At 48.3% G+C, this 13,024-nt stretch overlaps 1 protein-coding gene across 6 annotated transcripts in view; it reads right to left on the bottom strand.

Moving 5' to 3' along the window:
- FAM107B (family with sequence similarity 107 member B) overlaps positions 1-13,024 on the bottom strand; it is a 52,612-nt gene that overhangs the window by 15,167 nt on the left and 24,421 nt on the right. The window contains exon 2 of one of the 6 annotated variants that reach the window (XM_084517436.1): positions 971-1,162. The exons of 3 other annotated variants lie outside the window; for them this stretch is intronic. The gene's annotated coding sequence lies outside the window, so the exon portion shown is untranslated. Of the gene's footprint in view, positions 1-948; positions 1,163-8,559; positions 8,860-13,024 lie in introns of those variants that run through there. 2 more of the 6 variants (XM_084517437.1, XM_084517439.1) reach the window with 2 other exon arrangements.

Below are 13,024 nucleotides of genomic sequence, written 5' to 3'. Positions count from 1 at the left end.
GATGCATTTCAGTGACAGGAGATGGGGACTAGACAACTCAGCCCGAAAAGAAGGCACACGTGGAGGGAAATCAAATGCTCAAGTTACTGAAAGACTTGTGCTAAGAAGTCAGAAGCAGTTCGATTGCATGGAGAGAGCAAATTACAAGATCATAATTATCTCTTCTAGTCTTACAAATTGTAAATCTATGGATGCAATTAATAAGCATATGAAATGAAAGCTGAAAATGAAAATCTCTGCATTAATCAGGTAGTTATGCATGAAGTGGGAGCAGCAGCGAGGACGAGACCGTGTGAGCTAAGCCTTTCACATGCTGCTTCAGTTAAAGCTGTAAAGCTCCAGGTCTTGCCTGTTGAAGTGTCATGGGGTTGGTGCACCTCCAGACCTCGCTGCGTGCCACGTGCTGGTCCTGGGGGCACAGCAGCATCCTGCCCGGTACGATGTGCTGGGCTGTCACGCCTCCCCTCGTTAATAACGGCCCCACGCCGCTTCCGAACGACAGCTGAGAAGAAATTCTACCGCCCAGAAAATTGGGCTGTTTTCACCAAATTTTTAAAAAACTGACATAATGAAAAACACACAGCCCACCGCAGCGTGCCAGTTCCCCAAGCGTATCCACAGGTACTTATGCAAAGCCTAAGTACTTCTTCAGATCAGGCAGATATGAATTGATTGCCTGCCAGCTCAACTGCTCCAGCTCCCTTCATTTTCTAGGAAGAAACCCCTTCCCTAGCTAAAGGAAATAAATTAATAAAGAAGATGTGCACTAGTGAAATTGCTTTTTCCAAGTTCTTCTCCGTGTGCTGGCAAGCAGCTCCAAATGGCATCCAGCTTCGCTTGCTTAATGCAAGGAATATCCTTTCTTAGAAACAGAGAAAAGGAAACAAAAAGGAACACTTTCTTTACACATCTCGTTTCCCCCAGCTCATACACTCCCAGCTTACTCACAGGAAAGAACTAAAGCCTTCACCTCTGCAAGGGAGTCTTGGCTCTGGCAACTACATCCACATTCCAGTCTGCAGTGTGTCCACAACGAGACACCCTTCCTTGCCCAGACCTGTTTCTGTCTGCTCTCAGCTCTCAGAGATGTTTTTTGGGTATGAGGCTCCTCGCTGCGACTCGGTCGGAAAGGGCACCACTACAAAGGCAAGGAAGAAAAGACCTGAAAGAAAAGGCCAAAAGGAGAGCAGTAAAACTCATGACCTGATCTCCCTACAGGGAAGCAGAGCGAGAAATTAAAGAGTAGGCTGCTTCACACCCTGCGCGTGACCTTAACCCAAGGTACCATCATTCCCTAATGGATTTACAGGGAAACAGTGGGTGGAAGAATGTATGTCAGTCAGAACAAGCCCTTGGAAAATGTCTGATGCGGGAGCCAAGGCACACATCATACGGCTTTAGGACAGCCAAGTTAGATACACGTGAAGTTATTAAACTGCAGGGGTGATTAACAGGAGACCCGCAGAGAACATGACATGCCACGGGGCGTTTATTGGAGCATCACCTTTTCACCCTTTGACGGCAGGAGTGAGAGGCCTGGAAAACAAGAACTTGGGAGAAAACAAGGATTGTAAACGAAATAAAGATAAATGTTGACACTTGGGTCATGTCTATCAAAGCCGGTGCCTTTTTACACGGTCTTTATGAGCAGCTACAATCAGCAGCTTCCAACGCGAGCCCATAAATCAGGAAGCTCTGACAGCGGGGCAGGGCTGAGCATCAGCTGGGATGCAGCCAGGGCAAGGACAGAGGCAGGGCGTTGCTTTCCAACGCAGCGTGCCCCCATCCAAGCAGCACACGGACGTGCTCCACACCGAACTGAGGGGCTTTGGCCTTTAGCCTCGCTCGAATGAAGAACCCAAAATGTCAACATCTAAACCCAAAGCAGTCGCACCAGCTCAGCAATATGCAGGTGAGATTTCAGCTCATACTCTGGTATGGTGACGCAGGGTGTTTCTAGGACGGTTTCTAGAACATTAATGCCTTTTTCAGTTCCTTAGAAAGGCCTGAGGAGGTTCGGGAAGGGAGAAAGAAACCATCGCTCCCTAATCCCTCCCGAAAGGAACTGCTCCACCAATTCCAAAGGGTTAATGGAGGAAAATAAGCAACCAGAGGGATGACCCCAGTCTCTCCGTGAAGGGATTGTTTGTTGAGCTTGAGAGCTCTGGGCAGGAGAGGAATTTCCTACAATTGTTGTTACCTTGCTGCCTGACAGACCACCTGAGGGGAGTCCCGGGCTGCCGTCCCCCAGCAGCACGGAGGAAGGGGCCAGGCGTGCCACCAGCCTCAGGACATCCTTCAGCTCTGCCCCTCACATCCTTCCCGGGGGGTTTCAAGAGGATGCTCGCTTGCTTCACATGCTAGTGGAATGGAACTGGGCTGAAACCTGAACTGGGAGAGCTCCCAGGTACGTAAACGGAGCAAAATGCAACCAAAAAACCTCAGTAGCCCTAAGAGGCACTGCAAGGATCTCCAGTGAACTGTCAAAACAACCCCCCTGCATTCCCAAGTCACACGCTAGCTCACAACTGTCTGATAAAGGAACAGAAAATGGGCGTCTTCCTGCCTCTTCTTGCTCGTGTGAGAAAATAAAATAAAAATAAAAAATGCAAAAGCCAGTCTTTGTTCCCCTGTTGAACGCAGGACTTGGGCTCGCAGCACACGCTGGGCCTACAACCAAGAGGGAAACTTTCAGGCCAGCAAACTATATGCTGGCAATAGGATTCCTTAGGAATGCCCTCCTGCATGGTAGGATTCCTTAAAAATGTCACCAGACGGTGTCCCCAGCAGGCTGTCACCTTACTGTCTGAGATATTTGGAGAATGAAGGAAGAAGAGTCAAGGAGTGTTTCTGCAGTCCTCTTCCTGCTCTCCCTCAATAGCTAAAAGGGCTTTTATAAAACACAAATAGAAAAAAGCTGCAATTAAGATTCCACCAAGCCTATATGACCATGTTTTTTTTAAACACATGCCTCTGTTTTGGAAGCAGAAGAGACTGCAACAGTCACTGGTAAATACTCAGAGCACGTCAGTGAACACATCGTGCTTGGTCACATCGGGGGGAGGCACCTGGAGGGTTCTTGGTCTCTGGAGTTCACAGAATCACAGAATTGAAGGGGTTGGAAGGGACCTCCAGAGATCATTGGGTCCAACCCCCCTGCCAAAGCAGGTTCCCTACAGCAGGCTGCCCAGGTAGGCATCCAGACGGGCCTTGAATATCTCCAGAGAAGGAGACCCCACAGCCTCCCTGGGCAGCCTGTCCCAGTGCTCCGTCACCCTCCCCGTGAAGAAGTTCTTTCGCGTGTTGGTGCCGAACTGCCTGGGCTCCATTTTGTGGCCATTGCCCCTTGTCCTGTCCCCACAGAGCACTGAAAAGAGGTTGGCCAAATCCCTCTGTCTCCCACACCTCAGGTATTTGTACACATTTAGGAGATCCCCTCTCAGTCTTCTCTTCTCCAGGCTGAGTTGTACTTCTCTACAGGAAAGGTGGTCTATAAATGCAGCATTATTTTATCAATAAAGGGAGGTGGAAGCTTTTTTACTTTACTGTAAATTCTTGCCCTGTTACTAGTCCCATAAAACTGGGTAAAAACTTTAACCCAGGTTGCTCAAGCTCCTACACCTACCTTAGCTTGCCCATTTCCTTACAACATCATCCCTTTCTCAACCTGCTTGCTTAACAAATATTGCTAAAGCGGAAATTTAACATTTCCTTTTTTTTTAAGATTATTTTTTGTTAGATTAGGCAATCATTATTTTTACCAAGTTTCACTGAGGAAATGCGTTTTAAAAGCGCAAAAGAATCGCTGAGCAAGGGGAAAATAAAGTGGGACCTGTTCATTACAATGGGCTTGGTCGCAGCAGCAGCTCCGTCGCTCCGAAGGAAAGCTGCCCCGTAATTACAGCGAGGGACCGAGCTACGACAGAGGAGAGAGGCTCTATTCTCAGCTCCACCAAGAATTGGATTCGTGATGCCGAGCGAGCCGCTTGGGCCCAAATTCAGCTGGAACAGGCTGAGGCTGTCAGCACAAGACATGTCGGATACCAAATGCTGAGAGCACAAAACAGGCTTTTTTGGGTGAGCGGAGCAGGAAGAAACATCATAAATTAGGACAATGCTATGCTTTGTTCTATTATAGGCAGCATTTTGTCAAAAGTTTTGGAGCCGTTTCATGCAAAGCACTCTTTTTGCTTTTTTTGTGCTGGAACAAATGCTTGTTTTAGAATCGAAAGGCATAATCCAAGTAGGTGACGCGCTGAATGGCGTTTAGAAAACGAAACTGATGATGTTTAAAATAAGCTGAGAAGTTAAAGAAAGAGATTAGAGTTAGCAACACACGGGCTGTGAAGGTTTTCTCGGTGCTGCAAAAGAAATGCCAGGGATTTATGGCTCCTGTGCCCGAAGGACCAGTGTTGACATTTTCACTCCGTGTCTGTTTTTACGAATTTCTTCCTTCCCGAGTTATTAGCAGTCTCTGGCTTTTTCTTTTTAATTTTCTTTGTTGCTGTTGTCGTTATGTGTCTATTGATTTACCATTTAAGCAACAACCACAGTCACATAAAACACATGTTTTTTTCTACGCTGCACTAGTAAATACGCTCTCAGAAACATCTCCAGGATGAAGGGCCACAGGGAAAGGCAAGAATCAGAGCTGGGAGCCCGAGGGCTTTCCTACCCCACTGGTGAATATAGCACTTTCTTCTCAAGCATGTCAGTAATAAGACAGAGACTCATTTATCAAAATCTGTCCTCTTCAGAACAGCATGCACTCTTCAGCAATCTCAGGGCTCAGCAGGGTGCAAATTTTGCATCTTCAGACACTACATCAATACAAGTTTACTTTCTACGGTAGCGTCTAAGATTCCTGTTAACATTTGCCACAGTTAAGTCCCATTTCATCACAGGAATGTTAATAACCATCCTGGGAGCGAATGCTATGAAGTCAGCCTTAATTTATTGTATTTCTCATTCCTTATCTCCTAGATATGCGATGCTGCATGCACAGAACTCCTACCCCCTCTATTTAACCCAGCAGCCTGTTTGCACAGGGGATGCTGTCCCACCTGTTTTAATATCAATCCAAACAAAGGTATCAGAAAAAAAGTGAAGAAACACACAAAAAAACCAGCATGTTTACTGCCAGACAGCAAAGGATCCCCCAACAGTTTTGCAATGCATTAGCTATGAAAGCAAACAGGCTACCTGAAGTCACCCAGGAGCCTTCCCCTGCACGCGTCTGTCTTTAATTCTTCTTCTTCTTGTCTCACCTGGGCTGCCAAGGGCGACGTGACAGGCACTGCCTGCACTAAACCCAACTGGGAAATGTTTGAACACAGCAGACGTGGTTTGAACTGGGTGTAGCTCAACCCGACATGTCTTAAAGATCTCTTACCGCAGATGACAGCTTGCTCCAGTCCCAGATCTGAGAAACCTTATCACGGCCAGCAGCTGGTGCTGCGCCCAGGCCCTGCAAGGAAGCAAAACCCCTGGAACAAAGAGCTGGGATTGTGCAACACGGGAACCAAAATCAGCACACGGGTCTACTTGTAGCACTATCAAAGTTATTCCACACCGGGAACAGCTGTGCCAGCATAAACACGACCAGCTACCACGGGGAATGGTGCTATTTCAACACGGCAGACAAAGCAGTACGAGTTGTAGGAAAAGAGCAGGATTCCTGTAATGGCAGAGATCAGATTAGGAAGTGTAGGTGGGAAAACAAAATTTCTCTACCAACAATATCATCGGGAAAGAAATGTAATATTCCAGCTCCTTCATCTTTGGTGATTTATTCAGGGACAAGGAAGGGGTTACAGAAGGCTGATTGGAATGATTATTATTGTATATTAGATTATATATTCCCACTCATGTTTTAATTAACTGTTCAGTTCAGATTTCCCAGTGAAAAAAAAATGTCAGTTGACACCTTCACCCCCAAACCTCCCCCTGCCAGCACAGCCCACGCACACGGCATCACTTGGTGATAACCCCCCTGTTCCAGGCTCAGCACCGATCTTTCAAGAGCCATCTCCCCCTCACCTGACCCCACCTGCACCTCAGGGCCTGCAGAACAAACAAAAAACCTCTGTGGCTCTCCAGCAGTCCGCATTTTGAGACGGAAGTGTGGGACTGCAAATTAATTTTCATTCACGTCCTACTGCGCTCGGGGCTTTCCTACGGCTTCTACTCAAAATGAACACTACCTCTGAAAAAAAAGGAGAACAGCGTTTGTAGTTAAATTGACGGAGTGATAAAAATGACAGTAGGACTGTTAGAAGTCTGGAGGAAATGGATGAATTTTGAAAGTCAGCAGCAGTGGGTTTACTAGAGCGTGTGTCCACCACCAGAAGTCCCAGCCCCTCTACCAGGGAGCCGAGCACATTTGCTAGCTGTATCCCACACAGCCAAAAATGAGAAGTTTGTAAAGGCTGGAGCACAGGCTCTTATCAGGGAAAAGAGATTTATGCGACCTTTCAGAATCCCTTAATCTCAGCTGAGGGTTATTTCTGTGGCCAGAGGGTGCTGTCGTCCATTTTAAAGGAAATAAAATCCCTTCCCCAAAAAATCTGCCGTGGGACAGCTGCGTTACTCCACCACATGTTTTGCCTGCCAGGAGGGGACAGCATGCTAAATGAATAAGGCTGACACGTGCAAGACCAAGGCAACGGGAATTTCCTGCAAATCCTCACGTCTCACTCTCCCCTGCTTTCCATCAGGGCAAGAAATACTTCCGATGGCTCGGTGTGGTGCAGCCACCTTCCATTAATCTCACTCCCGACCTCAGCTAAAAATTGAAGGCATCAATCACTTCTCACCGTCTTGCCCAGCACCTTTTATGCACCCCACTCTCTCTCTTGTTTACACCGTTATGATATTACCCGACCATAAACAAAGGCTTGATTAAAACTATCCATATTTATAGGAGCATTCATGTCACCTACCTTTAGGCCTTCAACTGCTGTAGCTAAAATAGGAAAGCAAGCTCCTTAGGGCATTAGCATGGTTATCCAGAGGGCAAACCAAAGCAGCTATGCTGAGTGCTAATATCAAATATCAGCGCTGTCAATCAGCTCCCTGAGACACTCACCTTCCCCCAGGGGGGTTTCGGGGAGTTTAGGGAGCCTGGGCAGACTCCCAGACCTGATATTTAGTAGTAGTGGGGAAAGTGCCTTTAACAGATATCCCAATAGTGAGAAATTCCACCCCAAATTTCATAAATTACAACAACACCGAATAAATCCGGCTTGTCACTGCTTCCCATCGTACCTCCAGCATGCCAGCAATTCCCAGCTTCTCGCACTCTCTACCAGAAAACCGTGGAAATTATTCAGTTTAATCATTTCCTGTATTATTCAGCGCATTGTCCCCAATGCCTTGTGGATTAATTACCTAGATAACAACACGGCTGCAGCTAGCAGTTGCTTGTCAGGCTGAAGGAGTCACCTGAAGCCCCAGAGCGATGTGCTCCTGCGATCTGCTGCATTAAGGAGGAAGCCGAAGCGAGGAAGAACCCTTCCCACCTGCCACACATGGGTGACAAAATCCCCTTCATCCCCGTGCAGGAAGGTAATTAAACCTTTATGCAACCGTGGAAAGTCCCCATGATTGGGAAAAGAGGAGAGAGGAAAGGGCTTTCATGCCTGGAAAACAAACTGTTCGAATAGAGGGGAAGGAGAGGTCACCGAGTGGAACACATCTAGTTTTTCTTCATCTGAAATCCAGCAAGGAGCCCGAGCACCTCATCAATCACTACGTTAAATTACCAGGCAGTAAGAATGGTGAAAACAATTTTTTCAGTCCTTTACGCAGAATCCCAAAGAGCTGTGCCATGGCTTCAGTGGTGCTGAGCTCCCCAGTACCACCAGTAACAGGACGTGCTCGCTGCTCCTTCCCAGACCCACACCTGGCCAGAAGCTGGGACATTGTAGGGTCAGGCTGGGGATTACGGAAAGGTTCTGCATCCAGAGGTGGTCGGGCACTGGGACAGGCTCCCCAGGGCAGTGGGCACAGCCCCAAGCCTGCTGGAGTTCAAGGAGTGCTTGGGCAACGCTCACAGACACATGGGGTGGTTTTTGGGTGCTCCTGTGTGGAGCCAGGAGTTGGACTTGGTGATCCTTGTGGTCCCATCCAGCTCGGGATATTCTGTGATCCTACAAAACGCTCAGCTCCTAGCACAGAGGGGGTCAGTCAAACACTGGGTGCAGGGCATAGAAGGTGGGGGTAAAAACACCCCGGAAAAGTCATCGCCTGTGACTCACTTCATCCCCCACCAACTAAAGGACAGAATACCCGGGCTAAGCTGGTGCTTCTGTGCTGCTCTGTGCCAATCTACGCTCCTTCTGTAGAAGAAAAGAGAAAAGACAGCACCTCCAGGAAGTGACTCGCCCCACTTATCTCAGGATCGCAGAACCGTGGTTTCCAGAGCATTTGTACTGATTGCCAAAAGCTGCTCCACGCTGAGAGGTGCTGAAAGCAACAAGAAGGGGCCCTCCTGGACCTTCGTGCCTCTGCCAGCCCCTGAGAGCAGCCTTCCCTTAAAAAAAAAACGTGGGCACCTACCGCCAGCAGCTGAAAATGTCCCATTGCCCCATCCCGACGAGCCAGCAGGCAGAGATGTCTGTCTGCAGGCAGCAGGAACTGCACGGCTGGAAATACCGATGGAAATATTTCTGTTCTGTCCAGCCCGCTGAACACGAGGAGCACTTTATGCTCATTTTACTGTGCTGGTTTTCAGCTGGAGGACCGCCTCGGAGAGAAGGGCCTTCCTGAACGCATACCGAATGCCACTGAGCACAGAAGTGCCAAAACTGTGGCGCAGCGAGCTCCGTTTTGGGATTAACTTCAGTGTTTTCTAGCTTAAAAGGAGGAAAAAAAATGAAAACAGAGGAAAGGAGGAAGAAGGTTTCTTCTGTGGCATTTTTCTTTCTGCAAACAAAGGAGGAAATAAGTGTTGGCACGAGCAGAAAGGAAGCCAGATTTACATCTCCTGGTTTCAAAACAAAGTGCTATCAGCTAAAATACTCGATTATTGATGCGGGGAGAGAGAGAGGGAGAGAGAGAGAGAGAGTGGGAGGAAGTTGCAAAGCTGCTTAACATTTCAAGAAGCTGTGAGGCTTATTGCTGAGTGCTGGAGCTGGGGAAAATAAAAATATTCTTTGAGTAGGATTCGGTAACTCAATAGCAAAGTCAAACAGATTAAATGCTGCATCTGTTGTTATAATTAAATTAACAAAGTACTGATAGACTCCGGCTTGTTTTCCCCTCGTGTACCATACCCTGGGCAAAGACGGGCTGCAGCTATACATATTTCCTGTGCTAGAAATTAAAGCACGAGCCAAAATCACCCTTCCTGCAACGCTATTAAAATCAAGGCAAATCACTCCGGGGATAAATCTGGCCCCGAGATGTTTTTCAACAAAGATGAGTTGCAGCATAAATGTGACCAAAACGGGGCTGCGTGGAAATACTTGAGACGTTTTCACTGCCGTTCCCTCAGCACTTGTTTAAGAATATATTGGCACAGAGAGTTCTCAGGATGAAATAGGTGGAAAGTCTGAAGGCAGTGTTTTACGCTGCTCTGTTTCCAGAGTTGATATTCTTAAAGTCTAGGTGTGGGGTTTATTTAGGAGGCTTTTTTTCTTGCTTTTGTATGGGCAGGATGGTTTTGTGTTTATTTTTTAATACAGCAAAGCACCTGCTCTCTTAAATGGAGGCCACTTTACCTGAAGCTTAGCTTGGGTACCAAGGATTGAGGAGCACAGGGCTGCTTGGAGGAGAGCCACGCGTTGCAGAAACTCCAAGTTTTCACACCGAGATTACACAACTAGATGAAGACCTACTGTAAATAACATAAGGTTAGACCCTCCGCTGGCACGAGCTGGAGCCAGTCTTCCAAACTCAATTAATCTTCCTCGGCTTATCTGCCTCGCCGATGGAGCGAGCACAATTATTAATATCACGGGTCCCTGGGGACTTACATCTGCAGCAGTGCTGGCAGGAAGGGCAGCGGCCTCGGCTGACCTTCAGGTGCAGCAGCGTGATGCTGGAGACCTGCAGGAGCGCAGCCGGCACGCTGCTCCCACCCGAGTGCGTTGACTGAAGGCAGGAAAACAGCCGTAAAGCACGTGGGGGCTGCTGAAAGCAGCTTCTCTGCAGCAATTTGCACAGCTAACAAGCGTTGTAACCTCATTTTTTTTTAAGAATCGTAGAAAATCGGGCTGGAGGGAACTCCAAGAGGTCGTCCAGCCCTTCCCTGCCCTGCGGCAAGCTGTGGCAGCACCTAAGTGCTCCCAGCATCTCTGTCCTCATGAGTTCCTCAGCCAAAATGTTTCGTTCTTGATCTCGGTCCAAAAAGCTGGGCTTTAAGCTTGTTTTAAGCTCCAGGTACTTGGCCTTTAATGCTAATATAATGCCTATCTTCCATCCCCTGGCCCTTAAAAGCTCTTCTCGAAGTCCCCGTGTGATGGCACAGAGCTCACCAGCCCTCCACTGGCCCACACCTCCCTGGCACGGCACCGCGAGGGCCCATCTCCTGCATGTACCCAGCCTCTCTGTGATTCCGAGCCAGAATACGCATTTCTCCTTCTTTTTTCCCCCTCCATATATTTATTTGCAAGCAATTACTCAAGCAAGTCATAGTCTTCAATCTCCTGGCACTCAATTTTTCCCCAATAATGAAGATTTTTTCCCCTCTGCTGCTCTGTTTTTCAGGGTTTTTTGGTGGTGTTTTTTGTTTCGTGCGCGTTCCTTTTCCAGTTACACGGAACCCAAGGCGAAAGTGTAATAAAAAATGCAACAACTCTATTGCTTATTTTTGCAGGCTGACATTTTCCTTTCATGTCATAATGAGTCTAATCAATCTCTCCTGCCTTACGCATGTATCATATTCCTAAGCACTAGCAATTAGAAATAGATATCCGATTTCTTTCTTCCAGAATTGCAAGAAAATTAATGTCGCTTGTCACAAAAAGGGCTCCGACTACAAAAGGCAACACACAAAACACCGAGTATTTTAATTTGACATCGCTCTTTATGCAGTTCTCAGATGAAAAGCAGCCGTGTTAAGTTCTATTATTGTTCCTCCTGCTTGGATCATCGCTCTGAATAGACGCACTAAGGAGACGGAGCCCTGCGAAGCACTTTCTTAGAAGCAGTAACACACAAAATCAAAACTAAAATGGAGCCATTTGGTTCTCCGGGTTAAAAATCTCCAGAAGTACGAAGCAAGGAGTATTTCCAGTGGCTCCATTCCTTCTGTACAGCTGGCATGCGAGGCGTCCCCAGGGAGAAGTACGAGAGCCCCTGGTGCCCGCAGAGATGCTGCACTCATCACTGGGGTGTGGGAGTCGCGCTGGCCCCTTTCCAGCCCAGGGCTCGAATTCCCCATGAACAAATTGTCCCAGCTGCCTGCTCGTGGCACCTTCCTGCTCTCCTCCAGCACACCTGTCCTGGTCTCCGAGAGGCAGCAGAGGCTGTCCCAGCGAGGAAGGAGGTGCCTGCCCCAGCAGCACCATCCCAGAGGTCTCAGCGCTCCATCCCCGGCAGCTGCAGCGAGGACAACTGCTGGGCTGCCCCGAGGAGTGGCAGCTGCTGCCCCAGCCCGTGCAAGTGGCAAACAGTGATGTTTCTTTGTCCTGGTCACAGAAATCATCTTTGTTACAGATGTCATCTTGGCTACAGAAAGTGTCGCCTTGCGTCTCCCCTGGGAGCGCATCCCCATGCGCTGAGTTTGCTCACTCCGCGTGCCTGGAGCTTGCTTAAAAAATAAAACAGGTGGGAAAAGGAAAAGCAAAACAAAAAGATCCAGAAGGTGGAGTGACACTGAGCTCTTCCTAGCTGCTCCTCAGTGTGGTACCAACCTGGAGGGCTCCTCCTCAAGATCCTGACCCGTCCGATGGTGACTCGGAAGCAGAGACCGCAACTAGAGCAAAGATGCGCAGGGAAAACCAACAGCCCGGCCATTTAGCCCAGCTCTCTGCCTTGTATCGGATGTTAAATTTGTTCCATAAAACCCCTGCCAGTTCTGCATCTGTGTTAATGGGGTCTTGGAGAGGTGCAGAGCTCGGACAGGCACAGAACTGATGTGAGAGATTCTCACTGCTGCAAAAGACGGGGGATTTTCAGGGTAGCCTTCGGGCAGCCTCATAGCTCGTCAGCTGTAAGTAAAACCCCATGAACAAGAGGCCAAAACAACACCAGGGGATCTCTTCTTAGGTCCTGACCTGCCATTGAACAAAGTAACAGGGCAGGCAGGACCCAGGACTCTTCTGTATTTGAGTGGTTCCCTTGAGGCCAGAAAGCAATTTTAAGCGTTCAGTTGCGCACCACCAACCTCGCAGTGCCAAAACCCAGAATTCCCACAGTTCCTTTTCGCACATGAAACGTTTTCCTACCCTTCTCAGTCCACGAATATGGATGGAGATTGCCTTCATTTCCGTATTACCAAACTAAACACAACCCTGGCAGTTTGAAGTGAAATACAGGACCCAGTGCAGACTCGGAGTCCCGGTGGTAACATCACTTCCCCACAGACATTTGTAGGGATCTTCCTGAGTCAATCAAAACCCACCGACACAGACAAATGGGGGCAGACCTCTCAGCAGGTACAAGTCAGCGTGGTCTGAACAACTCACCCCATGTTGTTATGTTGCCAAAACCTTGATGAAAAGAACAGAGTAGATGCCAGCATGTGCTTCGTGTAAACCAGACAGGAGGAGCTTTGTCGGATGAGAATTCAATTAAACCTCGTAACAGGAACTGCATCGTACGGTTTAAAAGCAAACCAGGCTACAAACTGTGGGACTGTGTTATGTACTGCATGCAGGGCATGCCAAGAGGACACAGAAACCTGCATGTTCATGGGAGCAGCAGGTGGGTGTGCGTGCACAGCTCGCCACTGCCAGCCAGAGCTGGGCATCACAGACCAGCACTCAAGCAGTCTGCGGTACACAAAGACATCCGCAGCCTCCACGTCTGCCAGTTTTCTTGCTGGATACCGAAAACCCACCTACAGCCAGTCGCCCAC

The sequence above is a fragment of the Aythya ferina genome, assembly GCF_964211825.1.
Source record: "Aythya ferina genome assembly, chromosome: 1".
NCBI lineage: Eukaryota > Metazoa > Chordata > Aves > Anseriformes > Anatidae > Aythya > Aythya ferina.
Note: the sequence above shows the minus strand (reverse complement) of the source record. Positions and strands in the feature narration are given on the sequence as shown.